The sequence below is a fragment of the Chinchilla lanigera genome, unplaced genomic scaffold (assembly GCF_000276665.1).
Source record: "Chinchilla lanigera isolate Chin_1 unplaced genomic scaffold, ChiLan1.0 scaffold00337, whole genome shotgun sequence".
NCBI classification, from domain to species: Eukaryota; Metazoa; Chordata; class Mammalia; order Rodentia; family Chinchillidae; genus Chinchilla; species Chinchilla lanigera.
This window is the reverse complement of record NW_004955738.1, coordinates 1-24,651: the sequence shown is the minus strand read 5'-3', so window position 1 is coordinate 24,651 and position 24,651 is coordinate 1. Positions and strand designations below refer to the sequence as shown.

The 24,651-nt window shown below is 40.7% G+C and overlaps 1 pseudogene; it reads right to left on the bottom strand.

Moving 5' to 3' along the window:
* Positions 1–24,135, bottom strand: LOC102027706 (annotated as a pseudogene).
* Between the last annotated feature and the right edge of the window lie 516 nt (positions 24,136–24,651).

The following is a 24,651-nucleotide window of genomic DNA, read 5'->3' as shown; positions in this document are numbered from 1 at the left end:
ATCCTCCATATCACTTTCCTAATGACTGTAAGGCGAGAGCCCTCTGCAAATCCTCTTCATCTAACAATCCCAATCCATCATTTGCTTCTAAGACTCCTTCCAGGTCTGTTTGAAGGACTTTGTGCTAGCTTAGTTCTGCTAATTTCTTCTCCAGTAAGTTTTGGTTGATGCATCTGTTGGACTCTGACCATCTACCAAAGTTGCTCAGTGTCACAATCTAATGACAAATAACAGTGAATATAAAATAACTTTCCTGTTGCAACTGAGCCAGGAAAGGTGCGTGTACAGGTGTCTGACAAATCTGCACACATCAAGACAGAATTCAACCTAAACCATGCTTCTCCTAATTTTCTAATTGTAAACCAATGTACTTTATAATTGCCAATATATGATTTTTCATATATAGGCTCAATCCTGAGCCTCTAATAATCTTGATAGTTGAACTGGAATAGTTCTAAAGCCCAATCCTTTAAGTCACTGTTTATAAAAGAGAAAACCCCACTGTCATCTGTGTTGCTGCAAAGCTGGTGTAAAAATGCATGGTTAAGTCTTCACTAGTAACTCTAGCCTCTGCTACTCTCATTTTTTCTTCTGCATCTATCTGATATGCATTTGAGAGTAACTCCATACAGCTACAATAGTCTCCTGGCAATAAATTATTTGAGTAATGAGGAGAAAAGTGAACCTTCTTTGTTCTTGTGCAAGATGGGATCCACATCTATTTAGAAAAAACTTCTAAGAAAATGATGCAGGACAGTGAACCATCTTGAGGAAATGACACAGTGGGAAGTGCCCAAGAACTGGGGCAAATTTTACATTCTTAAACACAGTGCCCTCCATGCCTTTGTGCCATTTTCAGTTCCCTCTTACTCTGAGCATAATGAACTAAGCTTCATTAAACTCTAATACTTTTTCCTTACTGTTCCATGTCATGTCCAAATCTATGCTCATCTCATATAAGTTCCTCTGGAAACCTGTCCTGGGACTCTATCACCCATGGTAACATTTGTATGAGTTTTAGGTAGTTTTTGAGGAAACCAGTAGCAAACTCCCCAAAATATTTCTACACAGCTCAAGGGGTACCTGTGCTGTGGTTTAAGGAACACTATTCAATTTATATTTATCAGGCACATCTTTATGGTTCCTTCCTTCATGTCTGAGGACAAGGAAAAATCGTGAGTTTTATTGTCAAACATATTTCCAAATAATAGCTGTATGACTTTGAAAGGCTCACACAACCTCTCTGAGGCTGTTTTCCCATCTGTAAGCCATGGAAAAATCTATGGGTTTTACAAAGATAGCTGAATAGACTTGATGTTTTCAAGGCAGGTATTAAATTGGAGCACAATGACGTGTGTCCCTAGACTCCTATAGTAAATATAACAGTTCAAGAAAGAACAAATTTGAAAAGCTCTTCTCAGTGTACTGAGACTGTTGGTTTCCCCAGACAGTCATTGCTCTGGGATAAGGATTTAATGGAAAGTTTGAGACTTGTTTAAAATTCCTGAGAGTCTAAAACAAATGTGGTAAGGGAGAGGCAGATCAGCTGCACAGGCAACTCCAGAGCAGAGGTCATAGGCTGCAGTCCAGGGGTGATGGTGGGAATCAGTCCAACTGTGGCTCATTCTGCAAACTCTTGGGAAGTTGTTCTCCCAGCATAGTGGTTGTGCTTCAGGGAACACAAGCTGAGCATGAAAGGAGAGCCTACCAAGAGCAGAGCTTAGATCCCAAACATAGGCTAGCCTGGGCCAGAAATTCTTTTTCTTTGTAACTGGTAGTGCAAAATGAAAATTTAAAAGTCAGAATAGTCTTTTTTGAAGACAGGTGGCTTCTTTAAACTTTCTTAGCCTCCCTTGAGATGCTGGCCCCAGAAGGTCACCATCCAGTTTCCTTTCCACAGGGAGGGGAGGAAGCTGAAGATGGCAGAAAGGGACGCAATTAGCCTGGAGTTGCGTATTGTCTCATTCTATTCCCTCTCCCCTCTCTTCCTGTCTATAAATGGCTCTTGCACACCTGCGCAAACTGACATGGTGATTTGTGGCAAGTGGGGCCCTCCATCTCCTTGTGTTAGCTTTGAATAAAATATTTCTCCTTCTCACTAAAAGTGGCCTCCCATGATTTGTTTGGGAGAAGTGAACAAACACACCTGAGCAGCAGTACCTGGGCACTCTCTGGTAGTTGAATAGTGAATACAAGAGCATCAGCAGCAGCAGTCCACTGTGTGGCAGAGAAGCTAGGGATGCTTCCTATGCCTGAGGGGTGGACAAGCAGAATCACTGCTCATTTTTAGAATGCCTGGCATTTTGATGGGATTGGGTTTAAAAAGGTCGTGCTTGAAGACTTTAAATAAAGCAAATGTAAAATGGTTTGCAAACTTATTCACAGGGAAGGTGAATGCAGTTTTATTAGGATATTAATCCTTTTGACTTCTAGTATGCTAATAGAGGAGGAATATAATTACAGAGTGTTTTTTGAAGATCCTAGCTTCATCTGAAATTCTCCAAGATGAAACCTCTTCTTGGGACATGAGTGGACATAGTAGTGGCCTAAGTTACTAAAGCATGCTTGTTGCCCAATCTAGGGACAGCCAACAGAAATAAAAGATGGCCTGTGGACAATCAAGGGAAAGCTCCATTCAACCAGATTGAAATGCTGAGATGCTAGAAGAATCATGTGCACATTGGAAGAAATCCTTGAGCCCCTAGGGAAAGAGTGCTCACATGTTAGACAAAGCAGGTACCAGGAAGGAGGAGTAAAAGCAGGTTGATAGAGCTCTACTCTAGGTACTTTCCACAGCTAGAGGGAAGTTCTTGGAAGCCTATAAAACACCACTTGGAAACATGCAGAACTGTCAAATAATCTTGATAAATTTCTCATAATAGACAAGGGAACCTCAGCCTTACCTTATTTTGGTGGATTGCCCAAATTTGTAAATTAAACCTGTGACATAGTCAGGAAGAAAAAGAACTTTATATACTTTGTTATAACCTAATAGAATCCTGGAATGAGCATTGGAACAGGGTCCTGTTATATTATATATGACCACCAAATAATTTGAGTAATATAAGGGAAATAATATAACTCCCAACCTGCTAAATGTTCAAATGCTGAGTTCCTGTTCTCTGAAACTGAGGAATGAATTGTAAGAAAAATAGAGGTTAAGAGTAGGGAGAATTTATTGAGAAAAATGAAGCTTCTGTCTAAGAGTGACAGAAGGGCATCCAGAAAGTGGGTTGACCCATGACCCCACTTCTCAAGGGTGTTTTACTGAAGAAAGCCACGAAGTGAGTGAGTTCAAGGTCGGACAGAACTATAATCAATCAATGAGATTACAAGTATAGTCGCTTAGGTGATATTGATCCAATGGGAAGTCACAAGGTGGGTGTGAGGTGGACAAAACTATGGTGAACCAATAAGACTATAACAAGTTTAATCACTTAGGTAATATTCATTAAATGGGGATCAAATTGGGGAGGCAAGTCTTGTAGGAAGTACACAAGGGCTTGAGATTATATTGTAATTAGTACTACCTAGACCATTAAGTCCAAATAATCATCTGACGCCCAGGTGGGTGGCCAGAGCATCTGAACCCCTCCCTTCCCAAAAGTATTTTTGTTTTAGAAGTCATAGTATTATTGACAGTTAAGCTAGGCAGAAATATAGGTAGTCAGATAGGGCTAGGCCTCAAGAGAGCCAGGACAAAGGTGAAACACATCTCAACTGTGGCTGGTGACACATCTTTTGGAGACCAGGCCTCATGATAAAGATGGAATGACCAGGCCTATATACTACCTCAAAGGACAAACACCAAGCCTAATGAAGCCTAGGTAGACATCAGTCACTCCGGTGGGTGACCAAGACCTCCAGACCCATCATTTTCTAGAAGTCTTAGTTCTTTCCATGTACCCTTATTATGTGTCTTGTTTCCCCATTGGATCACTATTATCTAAGTGACTATACTTGTACCCTTATTTGTTAATCATAGCTGTAACTCATGTCATACCTACATGGGTATCTACAAAATTTCCCTGTAAATTCGGGTCCTTGGGCAAAACATTAGGGCCCCTCCTGCCACTCAAGAACTATATCTTTCCCTTTCACTAAACATATCCTACTCTTAACACCTGTTATTCTTAGAATTCAATCTTGGATTTTTAGAGAACTTGGCATATAAGACATCTGACAGGTTGGGAGTTATGTTTCCCTTATATCATGTGTGGAGGTTCTGACATCACTCCTGTAACAAACGATAAGATAACATTAATGATGGCAACCATATTTATGCTTTTCCTGCCTCTCTTCCCTCCTAGATCAGTATTAGCTAAGCAGATATACTTGTAACCCTATAGGTTGGTTGTAGTTTAACCCACATTAAACTACATTGTACGTACATTGCTGTATAAATTACCCCTGACAAAAGGCCTCAGTGGCTACCCGCTTTCAGGACCTTGCCTGTCTCCAAGGAGTCATCTCTCAATAAACCTTTCCTCCTCTTAACCTCCACTGTCCTTTGGAATGCATTCTTCAATATTTGGAGGACACAAACGACACAACTGACATCTAGCAGGATGGAAGTTATATTTCTCCTATATGTCTACATATCTACACCTTGGTTTGTAGTGCCTCAGATTCAGGCTGTGAGAGAATTTGTGTAGAGCAGCTCGACTAGGGCACGGTCTTGGGAGACACCGAGTGGTAGGGTTGCAGGGCCATAGGGAATTGAGACAGTGAAAGGAGCCAGCTAAGGCTGCAAACTGTGGGCAACTTTTGTTTAATCTCCTTGGAGCCCACACAATACATAACCCTCTGAGAACTCCGTGAGGGGCCAGGGAGCTATTTACACACCAACCACTGCAGGCACTAAAAATGGTGAGACTGAGAGGAGCTGGGCAGAGCGCAAAAGGAATCACCATACTCCAATCCCAGATGTAATCGCCAGACTCACACCGCTGAGACTTAGCATCTGCTTTCCCTAAAAAAGGGAAAGGATGAAGCAGAAGAGATGTGTCTGGACTGTAAGTTAGGGGAATGCCAGGTCTCCTGTCCTGATATACCCTGTGGGGAGAGGATTTATGAATCCAAAATAATAACCATTTGCAAATATTTTCTCAGGCAAAAATGTGAGGAGATGGAGAACATTTTATTCATAAGAATTGTGGAAAAGCCAGTGAAGTCCAGAAGGTCAAGCAGGGCTGCTCCCAGGGGGCAGCAGTGGGCCAGGACACAGCGCACCTCCCAGGAAGTTGCGCAAAGTTGGGGAGAAGAGGGAAGTTTCCTGGGTGTGAGAGGTGCTGCAGGGACATGCCTGAGAGATGAGATGGGGGGATCCCTAATTCCCAGGTAACTCAGGAGTGCCTTTGGGAAGAGAGAAAGGTCTAACAAAGTTTTTAAAAACATTCTTAACCATTAAACTTTTAAAACATTTTTTAAAGTTTTTTAAATATTTTCTGAAATGGTAGTTGTCAAAAGTTTGGGAGCTCTCATTTAGAGCCAGGAAAGAACAGAGAATGAATAATTTTGACCATGATGAGGCAGTCTGGCACATGATACACCTCCAGGTGAAGATCTCTGGCAAGTGGTAGGAAGTCATACGGGTGCAGAAATTGTTGTCTGAGTGGAAGGAGGCTGCTGAAGACTGTCACTGTTAGCGTTACAACCCCAGGTGAGGAAAGTTTAACTCCTTGTGGGTAGTCTCGGTGTGCCCCCTACCCAGACTACATGGCAAAGGCCTTTGTTTTGGTTTCTGATGATTCTCATGTGCAGCAGTTTGGGGAACCATAGAGTTATATGATTTCTAATAAAAATCTTATGTGGGAGGGGCTGGGGATTTAGCTCAGCGGCAAAGCGCCTGCCTGGCAAGTGCAAGGTCGTGAGTTCAGTTCCTGGTACCGGAAAAAAAACAAAAAAAAAAAAAAAATCTTATGTGGGATTCATCCCAATATTTTCTTACTGTTCACTTTTATGGAGCAGTAGTTTTCTTGAGTTTAGGGAAGGTGGTATGGTTTGAAGTAGTTCTAGTTCTACAGATTTCCTTCCTTTTGTTTTTGTGTAGTGTTTGGAAATACGGTAGATTGTTCACTGGAATTTCCTGGCTCTGCTCCGTTTCCCAGTGAAGACAAGAGAAGCTCCCAACCTGCTCTTCCCTTTGTTGTTGCTGTCCTTATTCTTCTCAGCTGCTGTTTCTACTCAATTTATGGCCAGTCCTGGAATCTCCTTTGCTGTTCCCAATGCTTAGCAGCTGGCTTTCACCTTGCAAGAGTTAATTATACACAACTATTCCCAACATTATGTTCCTCTTTATATCCTGCAGTGACCCTGATGAAAGGGCTTACGTCATAGAGGTCAGCAAATACTACCAATCATCTTGTTAAGCAATTCTCAGCAAACCAGTGCTTTACAGTTCCAGCCCACAAGATGTGGAGCCTGCAACTCATTAACACTAGGGTGGATAAAACAAATGCTGGTTTGGGTTATAGCTCCTTAATTGGTCTGCCTGCTCTCCAGTGGGTTCTCACTGGCTGTTTTAGGGGTTCTCCTGTTCTCTCATGCCTCAGATGAACCATGATGCCCTTTGTTCTCTCCTTCACAGCTGACACCACAGGTTTTATGACTGCTGATTTATCCTCACACCATTGTATTTTGGGGACCATAAAGAAACACCCACAGTTCATTTTATTGCAAGTGGTGAGATTTTTATTTTCCTCTATGCATTTTATATGGAGATCAAAGATTCAAAAACTACCACTACCACATCTCCAAAACCTACAATTAGATGACTTCTGAAGACTGTTCAAGTTCTGGAATTATTTGGGTTCAAATCTCTGAAAACTCTTCAGTGAAATAGTGAATTAAACCTAAAACTGTTGTTGGGCTCAAGGCCTCATGGGGGCCAGGGCTGCAGTGTTATAATTCTCCTTTTTTGTGAAAGTTTTATAGAAGATACCTCCCCTTAGCTACTTGTCCTTAGAGTCTTGCAGATTTCTCCTTTGAACTTAAACTTTTGCCTGTTTTAGGTGGCCTCTGATTCTAGGCTGTTCTAGTCACTGTTTAACTCACAATTACCAAAGTAATAATAATAAAAATTTTAACACAGGGTGTGAAACCACTACATCCAAATAAACATCCACTCCTCTGGAACTGCCTTCTTCACACAAAGATGTTCCCAGGACTCAAGAGTTCAGGGAAACTTTTCAGATTTAATGTGAGTTCTTCATGTTGCAAATAAAATAATTTTCCACAGGATTGAGTTAGTTAAAAGCATAATATATCTTGACTATTGGGAAATTTATACAAAAATATAAGTCTTCAGTGATAGCAATTACTGCATTAGGGTTTTTCAGAGACACAGAACCAAGTGTGTGTGTGTGTGTGTGTGTGTGTGTGCAAGTGCGCGTGTGTGCATAAAGATTTATCGTAAAGAATTGGCTTACACAATTATGGAAACTGACAAGTTTCCAGATCTGCAAGCAGCAAGATGGAGCCCCAGGAGTGAGTTGCATAGTTCTAGTCAGTATCCTAAGGCCTGAGAACTGGAGGAGCTTGTAGTAAAGATCTAGCAAAGGCTGACAGGCTGCAGACTCAGGAGAAGCCAACCTTTCAGTCTAAGTTCAAAGACACGGAAAGGCTCAAGGCCCAGCTCAAGGTAGTAGGTAGGAGGAGTCTCTCTTAAAGAACCATCAGCCTTCTTTGTCTTATTCAGGCTTCTAACTCATTGAATGAGGCTCACCCACATTATGGAGGTCAATCTACTTTATTCAGTCTCTGGATTTAAATGGTAAACTCATTCAAAAATATACTCACACAAACACTAAGCATAATGTTTTGGCAAAAATCTGGGCATCCCATAGCCCAGTAAAACTGACACATAAAAATAACAATTATAATTATTAGCATTTTAAAATATTTTTCAAATATTAAGTTTTTAATATTTTTATTTTAAAATTTAAAAAAGATGAAATAACAATGAAGACAAAATCAAAACAAACACAAAAACAACAAAAATGATACATGATCTCAAGACAAAAATGATAGAAATTTACAATGGTTGCTAAATTACATACTGTTATCTTCAACAAAGTTGCTCAGTTTCAAATATTAATTTTATAAAAATTATTTAATGCTCATGAGTTTAAAATATTTAAAATTTTATTCCACTTTTATTTATTACTCTAATTTTAAAATTGAGAATATTAAAATTTGAGGTTAAAAAATTTTATTAAGATAGCATAAAAAGTAAAAGATTTATCCTCTCCTTCCTTTCGTCTTTTTCTCCCTCCCTCCCTCCTTTTCTTCCTCCCTTCCTCCCTTTTTTCATTCCTTCTTTCCTTCCTTTCTGTCTTCTTTCCTTCCCTCCTTTCCGCCTTCATTTCTCCCTTGCCTTTTTCTGTTGTTTATTTCTTCCTTCCATCACAGCACACTGCCTGAAGAACATTACAGATCTTCCTTTATGGAAGGAAATGGGTCTCTGTGCACTGAATTCTATATAGCAGGCACTCATATGTATCTGTTAATTTTAGGTGGGATGAGTGAACATGCTCAATATGTTTCTTATGTTTCTTTCATCCTGCGCTGTGCCAGTAGCAGGACAGAAAGCATGCAAGAGATATACTCAGTGAAAAGCTGATGTATGCAACCTGGAATTGATAAATTGGGAGTAGGAATTGCTGAGGAAGATGGTTCTGTACAGGGTAATCCATTCGAGAAGTTAGAGGAGAGCAGAACCAGAGTGAGATGTGGTGAGTCATCTGGAAGCTATCTGTGGGATGAATTGAACTCTGAAAGCTGGGTCCACTTGCACAGAGGAGAGAACTTTTGAGGAGTGTGTCATGAACAACTTAGTAGAGTATACCCAGAAAATGAAGAAAAAAGTGGCTTTTACTTTAAGATAAAAGCCCACAAGTCCAGCATTCTAGGAGGGCACAGATTTGAACCAAGTCTGGGCACCTTAGGGTTTTGGGAAGACCCTGTCTCAAGTAAACAAGAAAGAGTTGGGATGTAGCTCAATGGGAAGGCCCTGGGTTCAATCCCAAGTACAGAAAAAAATGCGGACAGGGGATAATCCTGTCTGGAGGGTTATCTGATGCGAATGTGAGTCCACTATCAGCTACAAGTGCTTTGAATTTTCTGCACTGATGTTATATTTTTTCATCCTTAATATTCTGAAACTATCCATAAAATATTACATGAAGGTATTATCATGGTTGTGATTGACTCTTGCTATGTTTTCTGTTTGCTTGTTAGCCTTTTTCTGAGGTGAGTTTTGTTTTTATAGAGAGACTAACAAAGAAACTTTCTTTTAAGAAAAATTTATGTTGCTGTCCAAATTTTTTTTTATATAAAAAAGTCCAGTATTTCACAATTATTGGTAGGTACTAGGGTTTTCACAGGAATGGGAGTCCAAAGTCCTGCTTATCATTTTCCCCCAGCTGTGTGCATGTGAGGAAAGTGTTCTGCTTTTCTGAGCCTGTGTACTTTGTTCAAAGGCTTTAGCACTGACTTTTCCTCCAGATCCTGCCTCATAAGCAAACACCAGCTGATTTCAAAAGAAAAGGAGGAAAATGTTTTCAAATTTTAAGTTTTTCAATAGAGGTCTTGATTCTATGCTTTTGTTGCTGTTTTTCACCGTATTTTCTAGAGGGTTACTGCTAATATAAGAAGGCCCTGTTTGTTTTTATAAATTGATGTTTCTGGCAACTCTGCTGCATCAGCAATATATTTATTGAAATATTTGATCATCCTTACTGTTTTTGCACTGCATTCTCCTGAATTTGTTTCTATTTACATTTAGCCTATCCTCCCATTCTGTTCCTGTTGTGGGTCTTTGAATGCTGAGAATATATCTGTCACCTTCTACATTTGAATAAAAATTTTGGGTTCCCATTCTTTTAGTTCTTTTTGTTTATTTGTTTGGTTTTTTGTTTTTTCCTTTTTGCACTAAGGGGATGAAACCCACTGTGCTCTACCACTGAACTACATCCCAGTCCCTTTTTATTTTGTGCTTTGAGGCAAGATCTCACTAAGTAGCCTAGGTTGAGCTTGAACTTGAGATCCTCCTTTCTCAACCACCTGAGGGCAGTGATTCTGAGAATGCACTACTGTGCCTGTCTCCCCTTCAGTTCTTTAGCTATAATATTTCAGTGTCTAACATAGTACAGTGTTTCTGTTGTGTGGTACAATGGCATTTGACTTTTATTTCCTTATAGATGATCTTTCTCTCTAGTTTTTAGAACATTTTTGTGTACATGTTCTCTATTTTTCTACTTAACTCTCATTTGTCTCTTGAGTTTTTTGTAAACTTAGATATGTCATCTTTCTTTAACAATGGAAAACATATCTTTATAAGGTTTTCTAATATTCCTCCTTCGACAATTTCTAGTCATCAAATATTGTTGATACGTTATTTATTCTCCTAATATCCTAGCATTTTTAGAAAAATATTTTTCTTGTTTGCTCTTTCCTATTGGCCTTTATTTGAGAGTTCCCTAATCCTCCCTAATCAAATAATCCTACTCCCCAATGACTTTTAGTTCTCTCCATCCTGTAATATTCCTTAGCTGGTGTATTCTTAATTCAATATTATATCTAGTTACTTATGTAACTCTTAGTTAAGAATTTTTCTGTGCCTTACAGTATGAAAGCTTTCTTCTCTTCTTAAGTACACATACTGTGAATATTCTAAATTCTCTTTTTGTCTATTTCAAAATTCTTTTTGAGATTTTACACATTGCACTATTTTCCTCTTCCAGCCCAGAAAGGTGATTTTTCTGGGGTGTGAGTTCCCTTGAGTTTGTACTTGGGAAGGGTATAGGCTGTCCTCTGTGGTGCTGTGTGCTTTAGGGTAGGTGCTGCTGGCTGGCTCAGTCTTTGTTCTTCAGGGCATAGTTAAAATCCAAGACCAGGGAGAACCCCAGACACTCAGAACCTCTGCTTACCATGCTTGTTTACAGCCTTCACCAGGAAATTCCCTAACCACAGTTTTGTTTTGAAGCCACTAGGGCACAACACACTAGGAAAAACAGTCCTGGCCACCAGTCTGACGATATGGAAATGGAGGTTTGTTAGAAGGTCAGAGTAGGATAGGGCATTCTGCAACTCTTTTCATCCACTGAGTACCACAGCATGGCTTTAACAATGCTTCTCCTTCCAGTGCCCCCTCCCCAGCCTCCTCCACCTTGGGATCCAGAGGCTCCCAACCCCAACTCTGTTACACACTTGCAGCACAGGCCACCTTCAGAGTCTTCAAGTAGCTGCTATAGATTTTAAAATATTTGTTCTCAGATTCACACCCTCCCCATTTTCCCTACTGCTTTCTAGGTCAATTTGTGAAGAGGCAGACTATATAGCCTATGACGGTTTGCCACACTCTCAGAGGTTTTGACATGACCAAAGAGTATACAAATATAAAATATGGGGACAACTAGGGCAAATACTTGATATTTATCTATCAAGAAATTCCAAGAGCTCAAAAAAAAAAAAAAAAAGAAAAAGGAAGAAGGAAAGGAAGAGAAAGGAAGAAAGAAGAAATTAAAACAGGAAAATGAAAAGGAAAGGGCAATTAGTTGTGCAAACTGGTTATTTTTGTGATATTATGTTATTGATATCATACTGATATCATATTGATATCATATTATGTTATTCATAGCAAATATCTGTGAGAACAGAATTCTTTCTCAAAATGTTTAAATGTCTATGAAGATGAATTCATTGACAACAGATGCCAGAGAAAAGATGCCACAAAACACCCTTGTTTGTTTACTGAGAATCAGGGGCAACTATACGACCTCTAATTGGGTCTTCCATACAAATACTGAGTCTTTCCATTGAGACTCCACATTGCCTTGCTGGGTCGATTTCCTAGAACATGGATAAGGTATATCAGGGCAGACCTGAAATGAGGAAACTCAGATCACAACCCCAGGGCTTCTTGTTTTGCTTCTCAGAGATTTCATCAGGCCCCATGCCCTTTCCCCTACTTTCCTCAGGAACTCTGACCTGATTAGATAGGGATCCAGGCATACTACCCACAGGTTTCTGTACTCCTTGTTCATCAAACTCTGTAGGCTTTAAAATAAAAGATCTGCATTTCACTCCAGGCAATCCCAAAGGCAAGACCTAGAAAATAAGAGATTGGGCTCAGCAGAAACACAGTCACAAATAATATTAGTCTTTCTCCTTCCACAGCAGCATTCCCACACAGGTGAGATGAAAGAACCCTACATTTGAAGTGATGGAAGTTTTTGTTTGTTTGTTTGGTTTTTTGTACTGGGAATTGAACTCAGGACCTTGTGCTTGCCAGGCAGACACTTATGCTGCTGAGCTATATCCCCAGCATGATGGCAGTTTTATCCATCCCTAGTAACTGCTGCTTACTATTCATATACCCACTAGCCAGGACACTTAATCTCTCACAGCCTCAGTGTCCTGATCTTTCAAATCAGGCTAATAATTCAGGTCAACTTCATAGAACTGTTGTAAGTAAAGATCACATAAGCTTAGAAACTGGTATGTGGTTTTGCTTGTGGTTTTGCTTCATTTGTGTTATTATGAAATAAACAAGGGTTCTTTTGCTTAAAAAAGAAACATTATTTTTGCAACAGCTAGATGTCTAAACTTTTAAAACCCCTAATAGTCAATTTGACTCATCAGTTTGTCTAATATCTACCACACATTTTTATTAATCTGTTCTTTCATCAACATTCTGTATTTAGAAATTGAATGACCCCAGACTCTCAAAGCAAAAATAAAAATATCTGTTTTCACTTATGTCTTCTTTAGACAGAACTGTTCTCTGCTCTATTTCCTTCAACAACAATTATCATAATGCTTATATATACTAGGTACACTTTGGTCAGGTGTAGTGGCACACACCTGTAATCCCAGCACTTGGGAGGCTGAGGCAAGAGGATCAAAGTGGGTGAAAAGCCAGACTAAGCTATTTAATAAGACCCTAGCTCCAAAAAAAAAAAAAAGAAAAAAATACAGTTTGTATTAATTAGATGATTTTGATCTTCAACTTTACCTTGTCCAATAAGTATTATAATCCTGTATGAACATTTATGTGTAGGTTTCGACTCCTACTCAGTTCCATACATCTTCTTAGTGAAAGAAGGAGGTCAGAGAATGTGACCAGTGATTGGGAAGGACACTGTGGAATTGTCAGGTCTGTAGGTTAAGTTAAAAGTGCTTTGAGAAGGGGGAGAACAGACCTGCTTCTGCTGCTCTGAAGTCTAGGCAACTGAAGGTTTGGGACCAAACATTAGATTTTTCAATGAAAAAGTCACTGTTGATCTTGATTTCAGTGAGGCATGGCAGGAGCTTAAATGGTCAACTAAAGACAGGAGAGATAAGGATGTGTACTACTGAAATTTTAAGGCACATAGCTACAGAGAAGAACATAGATTTGTTGGCACACTGATTAAGACATATACAGTCAAGAGAGCTTTATGAAGGATGGGATTGTACAAGGGCAACAAGATAGTACCAATGCAGAAAAAGGAAATATTGAACACTAGGAAAAGGGAGACAATTGCAAGAGAATGACCCTTGAGTAGAAAAGAGGCCATATACACACTGTGTAAATCATGACATTGGCCCAAAGCCGGAGCAGGGCCTGTTCCTCTCTGTGGGTTATAAAGGCAGGCTGTTTGCTCACTTGCTAATGTAAAATGGAGAAGTTTTTGTCAGGCTCTTACTGTGTTCTCAGTGAAACAAGAGTCAAAGTGATCATATGAGCAGTGAGAGACTGAAGACAAGAGAGAGGTTGTGACATGCCCTCTTGGAACTGGCAAAATGCAATAGAATTGCCAGGCCGTGCTGAGGGTCTATCCACTGAGGGTGCCTTTTGTAAATGTGAAACCAAGAAGCTTGTACAATGCTGTGTTTTCTTTCAGCCATGTTTAGCCACTTAGATGTCAGCATCGAGCCAATCAAGACTTGAGTTTAACCACAGCTGAACATTTGCTAGGTGAGAGGAAATGGATGGCAAAGTATAAACAGGAATCACTTGTTGGGGTGTACCTTGGGTAATCTAAGATGAATAAGGAATAAAGAGGTCATGAGGAATGATGAACAGTGAAAATTAGAGGAGGCAAAGGTGGAGGTCTATAAAGGTGAAGTGGGCTGGGTATGGTGGTATACACCTTTAGTTACTACTCAGGAAGCTGAGGTGGGATGATCATTTGATCCCACAAGTTTAGGCAACACAGCCTGGGCAACATAAAACACCTCATCTCAAAAGAAAAAAGAAAAAACAGAAAAAGAATTGAGCTGGGAAAAAAGAAGTTAAAAATTGGGATGCATGAAATTAAAATTTTGGAGGCAGTATATGTAGTATAATCACAAGGTCAAGATTGGTACTATGGGAGTGAAGGGTGGAAGTTGTATGGAAAACAAGAATGCTGAAGCAAGAACTGCAGTGAGAGGCCAGGGTGGAAGGATCGTCTTAGGTGGAGATGGATGTCTCTTAACCATGTTGGGAGGATCAGTGGTGGAGAGAAAGGCTTGATCCATGTGTATAAATCTTTATGGATGGCAGGAAGTGGAGCAAAACTGTTAGTGGACTGCAAAGCAGAGGTGCCCTGCATGGCCCAGAAAGATGGCATGTGCTTTAAGATAAGAACAAAAATACTCTGAAGTATCAATGAAGAGCAAAGCAGAGACTTGCTTTATGCTCAGCATTGAAGTAAAGTGAGTGTTGATGGCTGTATGCTGAGGGGAAGCAAAGGACACAAACACCACTGAAAGAGTGAAGGTTGACAGACAAAAAACAATGGACATTTAATGGAAGAGATAGGAAATGAAGACTTTTTTTCATGACAGAACTTTGCAAGAGGCTCAATGGAAGGGCAGAGCAACAATGAAGTGGGAGATTATTAGGGTAGTGATGCACCAAGATGTATGGAGACAAAAATCTAAAGATGATAAAAGACTTAGGAGCCCTGGACATATGGGGGGCCTCTAGAGGTTTTCTGTCTTCAGGAAAATGAGGTCAACTTTACCTCCTAATGCAGGAACCACTCTAGTTCTTTTCTATGGCCTCCACAGAGTCATACTAGAGAGGTTAATTGAATGGATTAATGAATGAATTCATGGAGCTCATGGAAGATTAGTGTTATAAGTGGAAGGGAGACAGAGATTCCTTTAGAATAGCAGATGAGGGAGGAGGAGGGAAAGGGGAGCTAAAAAGTATTAAGACATGTTATGTACATTGTATCAGTCAGGGTTTACTAGAGGAACAGATATAATACAAGATAAACAAATGTACAAGGAATTACAAGTTTGGCTTACCATGGTCAGCTACAGAATTGGATGAGGAAGCATGCAGAGGGCCCTGCACGCTGGAGATTGAAGAGCCCAGCCCCGGGCCTGGAGCTCGCTGCAGTGTCCGTGCAAGTCCATATCAAAAGGCTGATGGGTCTGCGACGGAATCCTGAAGAATCTACGATGAAGGCCGGAGAGCCAACACCAGAAGGCTGAAGAGTCCCAGACGGAACCCCAACAGTCTGCACCAGAAGCCAGGAGATGACCAAGCTAAAGGTGAAGACCGGAGCTCCTCTGAAGAACCAGCAACCAGTCCTTCCTCAATTCCTTTTTTATGCAGTCTACCCGCTCTGGGGAGGTGGGGGTCATCCTCCACACCCACACCCTCTGCATGCTGGCCTCTTGCACAGGATCAGGATGAATACAAAGTAAGCATCCTGGACCCCTTCTGAGTTGCATAGTTAACCTTCTAAACTTCTCAAATTAACACAATAAAAACATCCCAGAAGGGTAAGGGCGTGTCCTTTTCACCCCAAGAGGCAGAACTGCTGAGTCACTTAGCCAAACCTCCAGACTCCCCAAGTTGGCACAATGTATCAACCATAACATACATGTACCAACTCTCCACTACAAATGTAATTAATGTGCACTGCAATCATGTACTACTATAATAATAAAAATAGAAATTATTTAAAAAGGAATATCACATGGCAAGAAACTTTTCATTGAGAAACATAAGAACAAGCATAAAGATCAGAAGCTGTAGCCAAAAGACATAGTTGAGTTCCCAGCCTGCGACTCACCAGCTATAGGTTTCTAGGGAAAAAAAAAAAAAATCCACCTTCCTACATACATCTTATTTAATACCCACCACCCCGTGCTGGGAATCAACCTAGAACCTTGAGTGTGCTTGGTGAATGCTCTACTCCTGTTCTACATCACAAGCCTTTTACTTTGTCCTTAAAATTAATCTTTCTTTCGTAGTTGACTTTGAGCTTTAAATGACACTCACCTCTTTGGAGGTCTTGTACCTCTGCTGCAGCACTAATTTCATACCATCTGCAAATTGTATAAAGTTGTCCAAACATAATAATGAACAATAAAGATAAGAGAAATATATAGCAGACTCCATATGCCCTAATACCTAGCCCTTTGTTTATGTGTCAATATCTATTCCCAACCACTTGAGGAGCCACTATTAAAAGATTTATTCTGCCAGGCATGGTGGTACATACCCGTAATCCCATCACTCAGGAGGCTGAGGCAGGAGGATTTCCATGGGTTCAAAGCCAGCCTTGGCTGCATAGTAAATTCAAAGCCAGCCTGAAATACCTGTAAGACCTTGTCTTAGAAAAGAAAGAAAAAAATTCATTCCCTTTGGTTTTGAGTGGTTTTTTTGTGTGATGCATAATACATTAAAAGAATAGTAGCTAAAAACACAAAGAAGATTACAGACCAAGAAGTGCCAGTCACTGGGATGAGAAGTCAGGGTCCAAGAGCTGTTAGCTAGCGTTACCCTCAGACATGTTACAAGTAACATAAAAATCTTTCTCCTTAGGTAGCTGGGCACACATAAAACTGCTAGGGGAGCCTGAGAAAGGAAGAATCAGAGCCAGCCATTATCACACACCCAGGAACAGGGCAGGTGTAAACATGCTGGAGAGATGATGTTTTTCTTTGGCTCACCCAAGTTCTGAGTGAGACCTTTGGCCCAGTTTTAGAAATAAGCTGAGCTTCAATAAGCTGAGGTGGAGCTTCCAGAGGCCCTATAAAGCCCAACCAGGAATTGCTAGGCATCTCTCCCAGGGCTTGTGAACTGCTAGCTTTCTGCTTGCTCCCCCTCGAAATGCAGCGGCTGTTGACTCCAGTGAGGCAGGTCCTGCAAGTGCAGAGGGTGATTCAGGAAGCTTCTCTCACACCTGTGCGCCTGCTCCCAGCAGCCCACCGAAGGTGAGTCAACTTGTTGCAAAGGTCTACCAAGGTCACTTTTGAGATGCATTATAGGACCAGAAAAAAATAGGCAGATGGCTTGCTAGATGGAGAACTACCTAGATTTGCCAGTTGAAAACTGCCAAAGCCTGTGCACAACCTTACACAAGCAGATTAACTTCTCAGGGTCTCAATTACCTCATCCTGAACAGTCCTTTTCACCCACAGAACCAGAGGATGCCAAGCCTCTGACATGCTCTTTTGGAGCACCAGCTGCAGCAAGCAGCAGAAATATCCATAGCAGGACCCCCAGCCCTCTCCTCTCCTCTTCTCCTCTGTCCCCAAGCTCCTGCCAAGAACTTCAGGATTCTGCAACTGCAGTGTTAGTGACACTGGTGGCTTCGTGTACTGCAGCAAGATCCAAAATTGCCTGAGGAATGAGAAACTGTGATTCTCAGGGCTCCAGTTTTATGCCAGAGGGATATGAAATGCAAAGATAATGTGCATATGTGTGTATGTGGTTGTGCAAGCAGCATACATGCTTCTTTTCTTTGTAACTATCCCCTTTAGTTTGTTTGAAGTGCTGCAGTCTCTGAGTGATGATGGTAACACAGCTGTATTTAGTGCCTTGGGCTCTGAGCCATCGATGTGTCATTATCTGGTCTATAAGTCATCCATATGTAACCCCTCTTTTCCTTTCTTACTCTTCACTCAATGAATACTGAAAAAATCATTTTTCTCTGGTGTCTTTCCTTCCCCGGGAACGTGGGTGTACAGGTATGGTGTGTATGGAGGGCAATGCTGATTAGCTTCCTTATTTTCTTCATTACTCTGCCATCATGTACATTCCCCTCCCCCACTAAATCACTATACACAGATCAAATATCCCAGCTCAAAATTTAACTTGTTTCCGTATTTGTGGGAAAAGGGGTTGAGTGGGTTAGGCTGTTCCACTAAGCAACAGTTGGCCACTCACCAAAAGACACGGACTTCTTTGCTCCAGATTTTGGAATCCTCATTCACAGTTCCCTTTTGGTGTACTCAATTAATCTCATTATCCTTGGCCTGAACTAATTCTGAGAATGTTCTTTATAGGTCACTTCTTCTCTATATGTTTATCCACTTTAATCCAGCTCTCCACAGATTTAAGTCCAACCTGAGAACTACAGCCGGGTCAGCATCTACTTCCTAACCTCTAAAATGAAGCAAGATCTCACTCTCTGTTTATACTTATCATCTCTGTAGCCCCTCCTCTCTTCTCCAGGTCCCTGGACTGTTCTGTCATCATTGCTGTGGCCTTGACCTCTTCCTGCCCCTCTAGTTTCTCATCAGCAAAAATTCCCTCATCCATCCAGGTTGATCTCAAACGCAACCTCTCCCACCAAGCTTTTCCTTAACCTTCCACCACAGAAATTTTGACTTCTTGAACTTCTGTAGGATTTTTCCCACATCCCTTTTGTGGCCCTTGTCACCTTCTGCTTCACAGCCCTACATGTGTTCTTCTTGCTCCTCAAGGACAAAGACATCCTCAAGAACTTGCCCTCTTCTCTGTGCAAACTTTCTGTCCCATGGTATCTTCTCTAGCACAGAGCCTGGCATGCAGTAGTTAATTCTGAAACATAAGGGAAAGAGAAAAAATGGAGGGAAGGAATGCTTTCTAAGAAGAAAAACCACAAAGTTACTCTGAGCACATTGCTTCACCAAGGTGTGCCTTGATTTCACTATCTACACAATGAAGAACATGCTTGATGCATGTTCTTGAACCAGGCAGCACAAAAACAAACTGATTATAAATTAAACAAAGGTATCATTCCTTACAGAGAGTACAAGATTTGTAGGATACACTTTTTTGGACTGTCCCCAATCCTTCTTTTTGTTTTTTGTTTTTTTTTTTTTTCATTTTGAGACCGCATCTCACTAAGTTGCCGAGTTTCCCAGACCGGGCTCAAACTCGCAAACCTTCTATTTCAGCCTCCCAGAATGCTGGGACTACAAGCATGTACCACTAAACCCGGCATAGAATGACACTCTAAACTACAGTTGTCTGATGATCCTGGAAGCATTTACATGTTGGCTCTGAAATTCATGTCCATAAATTGTCCTCCCAAAGCAATTACAAAAGTTAACAAGTGATTGGCTGTTAGAGACAGTCTTTGAACCTTAGATTCCTAATTGGAAAGAGAGGGAGGGAGTGAGGGCAGAGCAGACAGAACAGGAAAGGAGCAGGGGAAAAGCCATTCCAGCCAATGGCTCCAAATACTGGCTAATCATTAGCCCCAAGCTACTGGGGAAGAGCCTCCATAAATATTTGAAAGTACAAACTCCAGTTATTTGGAGGGTATTAAACAAGCAGGGCAGAAAAATAAAAGCCAGTTCTCTCTGGGCAGACTGATGAACCCCCAAGCACTTTGCCTTACTGCCTTGTGACCATGGTGTCCACTTTCACCTTACAGTGGTCTTTAAAAGTGGCATTCCTCCTGGAAGCACTGAAGCACACTGCCCTAAACATGGTTGATAGAAGCAGTCGGTATGAGTTACAACTTCTTTGGCATGAAATAAATAAAGTTATCTACTTTATAACCTAGACACTGAAGGCAGTGAAGGGAAAACAATTTTCTAATAAGAAAAAACACAAAGTTATTCTGAGCACATTGCTTCACCAAGGTGTGCCTTGATTTCACTATCTACACAATGAAGAATGTCAGGGAAGTTACCAAATTTCAGGTACTTTCACGTGGGAGCAGATGGGAGGTGGAGATGGTGAGCTTGTTTTTTAGAGCAGAAGGGAGAAAATCCAGATTTACCCCAGGAGTCAAAGTTGGGGAGAAGTGGATAGATGTAAAAAATAAATAGGTTTTCTCCTTCCAATTCCAATGATTCCTCTGCCATTTTGTCTCTGTATCCATTTGGAAATGCTCTTTCTTTTTCTCAGTACTCTCAGGGCTCCTCTTTACAGTGTATTAAGTATAAATATATCTGCCTCCTTCCATTAGGCTATGCTCTGTTTGTGGGCACAAAGAATCTCTTATTCACTATTATGAATAAGCTCCTTGTTGGATGTACTCAATAATTATTGTAGCCAGAAGTGGCAGTGCATGCCTGTAACCCTGGCACTCTGGGAAGCTGAGGCACAAGATTGAAAGTTCAAGCCCAGAATGAACAACTTATTGACTTAGTAAGACCTTGGTTTCAAAATGAAATATAAAAAGGGGGTGGGAAGGTAGCTTAATGTGAAGGGCCTGTGTTCAACTTCCGGTACCACATAAAGTAAGAAAAGGTAAGAAGGAAGGAAGAGGAAAGGAAAGAGGAAAAGAAAAAGAAGGGAGGGGAAGGAAGAAGGAAGAAAAGGAGGGAGGGAGAAGAAACATTTAGAACTCTAATCAGAAAACAAAGGGTGGCATCAAACAGAACATGTTCTTAAAAAGTAGCAAAATGGTGGTATGTTCTTGTGCAGCAAAAAGAATGAGAAAGGGAAGGGGAAGATAATAAAAGGTACACTTTAAAAATGAGTGAAATTTTAAAAATTATGTCCTATGAGGGCTTCTAATATATACAGAAGTAAAGTGTGTGACAATAATAATTCACAGAGATGGAAATGGTACGTAAAGGAAGGTAAGGGTTTTGTATTGTTCAGGAAGTGGTAGTATTATTTATTTTTAATGAAGTTTATTGGTACAATTTAGATATACATAATGATCATATTCATCATAGAGAATTTGTACCTGTACATGATGTATACTGATTCCTTTTTTTCATCTTGAACTCCTCTTCCCCTCTTTATTTAAGTTTTGTTTCCATTTTATCCTTCTTTTCTGATTTTTTCTTTTCCTTTTCTTCCTTTCACCTCTCCTTCCCTAGTTCCCCTTTTCTTTTGAACAGTTTCTTCCTATTTCACATTCTATTACATATTTTGGTTCTTATTTACACTTTCAGTTTCTCACACCAGAGAGACAGTGCAATATTTGCACATGTGTGTCTGATTTATTTCAGTTAAGAGTATGGTCTCAAGGCCCATCCATTTATCTATAAATGTCTCAAGTTTATCCTACTTTATGGTTGAGAAGTATTCCAATGTGTATATTTTTTGTTCATTTATTTGTTTTGTCTTTTTTAAGACAAGTTCTCACTATGCACTTCAGGCTGGCCTTGAGCTCATTTTGTAGCCCAGTCTGGTCTCAAACTCGCAACGATCCTCCTGCCTCAGCCTCTCAAGTGCTAGGATTACAGACATGTGCCACCACACCTGGCACTTCAATGTACATTAAAAAAAAAATACTTCTAAGCTATGGATATATTGATTGGGATTGCATTAAATCTGCATAACAATTTTGGAAATATGATCATTTTCACTCTATTGGTGCTTCATACTCAAGAACAAGAGATATCTTTCCATCATCCTCTTTTGTTTCCTTTTTCGTAGTACTGTAGGTAGTTTTCAATGTAAAGGTCTTTCATTTTCTTCATTAGATTGATTCCTAGATATCTCAGTTTTTGGATGCTATTGCAAAACATGTTGTTTTCCTAATTTCTTTCTCAGTGAGTTTGTTACTCATGTACAGGAATGCTACGATTTTTAAGTGTTGACTTTGTAACTAGCTATGCTACTGAATTTGATTATTAAATCTAGAATCCCTGGTGAAATTTTGGGCGTCTTCTATGTAAAATATCATATCATCCACAAATAGTGATAACTTAACTTCTTCTTTTCCTATCCTTATTCCTTTTATTTCCTTTTCTTGTTTAATTGATGTAGCTAATTTTTCCAGAACTATATTGAATAAAATTGGTGGTACTAGGCATCCTTGTCTTGTTCCTGATTTAGGTGGAAGCTTTCAGTTTTTTGTCCATTTAGTATGATATTGACTGTTGGGTTGTCATAGATTGCTTTTATCAGATTGAGATAAAGACTATCCATTCTAATTTTCTGTAGGATTTTTTTCATGAATAGGTGTTGGACTTTGTCAAATACTTTTTCTGCATCTCTTGAGATGATCATAAGGTTTTTGTCCTTTGCTGTGCTTGTTGCAACAAAAGCATATATTTAATTGAGTCAGCCACAGAGGCTGGACACAGAGAAAAGCAAGTTTATTGGGGTCCAGCTATGGGCAGCCAGTAAATGACTGTGCACTGACCCTGAGGGCAGGAGAGGAGAATAGTTATACCGTTCTAGTTCCTGTTCTAGTTCCTGGTCTGATTGGGGGGGGTTCTAATATGATTTAGTGCAACTACAGAAATACTACAAAGCATAGGCTTAGCTTGTGGCAAAGGAGAAGAGGTGTTTGACATTTTACATAGGGGACAAGCAGTCATGACAGAGCATGGGGTGGTATTAGGTTAGGTAACTATGACAACATTTTGAAGAAACAAACTTAAGGAAACAGAAACTTAAGCTATAAAATGGCACTAGAACACAAAATCATGTTGGCTTAGTTTTTTTCCATATCATTTCCCCCTCAAGGATGCCCTCTTCTTATTAACCTGGTGAGGTGTCCTTAAATTTATCTACAGAATTTGATACCCAGGAACTTCTTCCAACACAAGAAGTTGTACCTGGTCCATTCTAGCTCAAATTCTCCCTGTCACTCATTTGACTAGGCAAGGCTCAATCACAAGTAAGGCTATACAGATTACTAAGGACCCAGCCATACTTGTGAGTAAAGAAGTTAGCCAAGGATTCCCATTGTATATCTGGGCATACCACCCTTGGAAATTTTGGTTGTCTTTTGTTCTCTTGTTGAGGTACTCACGGACCCTGGCTAAAGTCTCCCTGATGATTTTTAACTTCTTGGCATGAAAACAGCATTTTTAAATAAGCTCCCAGTGGGGTTGCTGGTGGTGGTAGTGGATGAGGGCCCAACTCTGAATTAGGACCAGGTGGGAAAATTGTCCTGAAGCCCAAGACCTGACTTCATGGGGGAGTAAATTGAGGCCTGTATGACTTTGTGAATGGTAATAAGCCTTTTTGGGCCATCTCTTAACAAATAAAGTCTAACTCATCTGTGGAGTCACAGCCATTGGCCTGGTCTCCTGGGCAAAAATAAATCCCAATCAGTTTATCTCATTTTTTAACCTTTTGTTAGAGCCCCACAGGCAGGAAAGATTCTCGATCCTTGTATGGATCAATGAATCTCAAGGGTGTCAACCCTCCTGGCCTGACAGTCTCATTTAGAATCACTTCCCCAGTGTTTGAGTCATTGTGAACTTATAAACCAGTTTCATGGTGTCCAACATGACTGCAGACCTAAGGAGGAGCAAGAAGAGGATGACATGGATGGTCAACTTGATGCTGGTGTTGTCTCTCTCTTGGGGAGGAGATACTGTCTTGGTGCTTGGAGGGGTTGGCTTGCTAGGCAGCATGGGTCTGGTTCCAGTCCATCATTTGACATGAATGGTGGATCCATGGAACAAGACTTGAAACTGTAAGAGCAGTGGGGCTGGTTAGTGTGACTTTATAGTCTCGCACAGGCTAGAGAGGTTCATCCTTCTAGCCCTTGACCAAAACTTGGTTCCCAAGCTAGAAAGGATACAAGGGTGTGTTCAAAGGGGTCAGGTAGCATTTCAAGATGGTCTGTCATAGTTCCTCAAGGATCTGACAAGGTGCCTTAATCTGGCAATGGAGGTTTATTGGCCAGCTTCTTGGAGTCCTTTTATCACAGGCATCAATGGGGGAGGCTGTCCAAACATGATCTCGAAGGGCATGAGGCCATCTTGGTATGGTGTGCACTGGGATGAGAGGAGGGCCACAAGCAATACAGCTGTTCAAAGTGCACCCATCTCCTGGCAGCACTTAGCCAAGGTGGTCTTGAGGTTGTGATTCTGTTTCTCTACTTACCTAGAGCTCTGGGGCCGATAAGCCGTGTGGAGTTTCCATTTTACCCCTAAAGCCAAGGACAGTTCCTGAACTACTTTACCTGTGAAGACTGGCCTGTTATCTGGCCTGATGGTCATGGGGTGTCCATATTAGGTGTTGATCAACTCCAAAAAGGCCTTGGTTACCTCTCTTGAAGTTTCAGTCCTAGTCAGGGTGGCCTCTACCCAACCTGAGTAGGTGCAAATCAGGACTAGCAGGTGTTCTTGATTTTCAGCTGGTTTGACCTCAGTGAAGTCGACCTCAACCTCTTCAAAGGGGGTAGTCCTGTACCTCCTGCACCAGGCTGGCAGTGGGGTTGCTGAGCAGTTGTTGTGGGCACAGTTTACATCTCTCAGGCACAGAGGAGCACAATGTCCAAACTCTGGCAATATAAAAATACCAGTGAAGCAACTCCGCCATAGCAGTTTCTTTTTTCCAAATGAGTATGGGTATGTAGGTCCTGTATTACAAAATGTCCCAAAGACTCAGGAAAGAATAAAATCTCTCCTGGCAGCACTTGTCACCCATTTTTACCCATAGCTCCCTCTGATTTAGCCCAGTTTAACTCAAACTCTAAATAAGAAGGTCTTTTTTTTTTTTTTTTTTTTTTTTTT